Source organism: Bos grunniens, chromosome 12 (assembly GCF_055505025.1).
Source record: "Bos grunniens cultivar Pamir isolate PY7600 chromosome 12, Bosgru_T2T1.0, whole genome shotgun sequence".
Lineage (NCBI taxonomy): Eukaryota > Metazoa > Chordata > Mammalia > Artiodactyla > Bovidae > Bos > Bos grunniens.
In genome coordinates this window covers 53976424-53978549 of record NC_141176.1, presented here as the reverse complement: position 1 = coordinate 53978549, position 2126 = coordinate 53976424, and the positions used below count along the sequence as shown (strand labels likewise).

General features: G+C 39.7%; 1 non-coding gene across 1 annotated transcript; it reads right to left on the bottom strand.

Annotated features, from left to right (window-relative positions):
* Positions 1 to 1293: 1293 nt before the first annotated feature.
* LOC147361778 (U6 spliceosomal RNA) lies at positions 1294 to 1400 on the bottom strand. Its single transcript, XR_015138507.1, has one exon. It is a non-coding gene; the product is annotated as a U6 spliceosomal RNA (small nuclear RNA).
* Positions 1401 to 2126: the final 726 nt, after the last annotated feature.

Genomic DNA, 2126 nt, shown 5'->3' with positions numbered 1-2126 from the left:
CCCTTATTTTCCTCTTCTTTTTCTTTTTTTAAAATTTTAATTGGAGGCTAATTATTTTACAATATTGTGGTGGTTTTTGCCATCAATTCACATGAATCAGCCATGGGTGTACATGTGTTCCCCATCCTGAACCCCCCTCCCACCTCCCTCCTCATCCCATCCCTCAGGGTCATCCCAGTGCATCAGCCCTGAGCACCCTGTCTCATGCATTGAACCTGGACTGGAAATATATTGCACATATGGTAATATACATGTTTCAATGCTATTCTCTCAAATCATCCCATCCTCGCCTTCTCCCACAGAGTCCAAAAGTCTGTTCTTTACATCTGTATCTCTTTTGCTGTCTCGCATATAGGGTCATCATTTCCATCTTTCTAAATTCCATATATATGTGTTGATATACTGTATTGGTGTTTTTCTTTCTGACTTACTTCACTGTGTACAATAGGCTCCAGTTTCATCCACCTCATTAGAACTGATTCAAATGCATTCTTTTTAATAGCTGAGTAATATTCCATTGTGTGTATGTACCACAGCTTTCTTATCCATTTGTCTGCCAATGGACATCTAGGTTGGGAAGCCCTTATTTTTTATTTATTTATTTATTTTTTGAAATTCATTTTATTTTATTTTATTTATTTTTTTTAAACTTTACATAATTGTATTAGTTTTGCCAAATATCAAAATGAATCTGCCACAGGTATACATGTGTTCCCCATCCTGAACCCTCCTCCCTCCTCCCTCCCCATACCATCCCTCTGGGTCGTCCCAGTGCACTAGCCTCAAGCATCCAGTATCGTGCATCGAACCTGGACTGGCAACTCATTTCTTACATGATATTTTACATGTTTCAATGCCATTCTCCCAAATCTTTCCACCCTCTCCTTCTCCCACAGAGTCCATAAGACTGTTCTATACATCAGTGTCTCTTTTGCTGTCTCGTACACAGGGTTATTGTTACCATCTTTCTAAATTCCATATATATGCGTTAGTATACTGTATTGGTGTTTTTCCTTCTGGCTTACTTCACTCTGTATAATAGGCTCCAGTTTCATCCACCTCATTAGAACTGATTCAAATGTATTCTTTTTAATGGCTGAGTAATACTCCATTGTGTATATGTACCATAGCTTTCTTATCCATTCATCTGCTGATGGACATCTAGGTTGCTTCCATGTCCTGGCTATTATAAACAGTGCTGTGGTGAACAGTGGGGTACACGTGTCTCTTTCCCTTCTGGTTTCCTCAGTGTGTATGCCCAGAAGTGGGATTGCTGGATCATAAGGCAGTTCTAAAAATATGGAATGCTTCACGAATTTGCGTGTCATCCTTGTGCAGGGGCCATGCTAATCTTCTCTGTATCGTTCCAATTTTAGTATATGTGCTGCCGAAGCGAGCACAACCCTTATTTTTTAAAAATAATTATTTATTTTTGTCTGTGCTGGGTCTTTGTTGCTGTGCTGGCTTTTCACTAGTTGGGGCCGGGGGGGCTACTCTCTTACTTGCTGTGTGCTGGCTTCTCACTGCAGTGGCTTCTCTTGTTGCAGAGCATGGACTCAAGGGTGAGTGGGCTCAGTAGTTGTGACCCACATGCTTAATTGCTCTGTGACATATGCGAATCTTCCGAGATCAGGGATTGAACCATTGTCCCTTGCATTGCAAGGCAGATTCTTTAGTACTGAGCCACCTGGGAAGCCCCTGGGCTATCTTTAAACATCACCCTGGAAAATATTTGCCTTTTCTGCTACATCTAAAACAAATAATTTCATAAAATTCTATCAATAGAACATTTAACAGGATACAACAAATTCCAACAAGATCATTTAGGAACTTCTAACTCTTAAACCTTCCCTCTAACACTGGGAAGAAGGGCAAGACAGTATTTAACTTTCTACCTCTGATAAGAAGGATGAACTCAAGACCAGAGACTGTAGGTTTTATATTCCCTTCACTGTGCCAAGTAATGACAATGTGTGGTGGTCCCTTCCCCTTAAACAAATTTGATTAAAGCAGATTATTAGTTTAAAAAAAAAAGCAGAGTCTGGGAAAAAGGACATCTTTTTATGACAACTCACTTATGGTTTTGAAGTGTGCTATAAATGGTAAGATCACAGTAAGTAACTTAG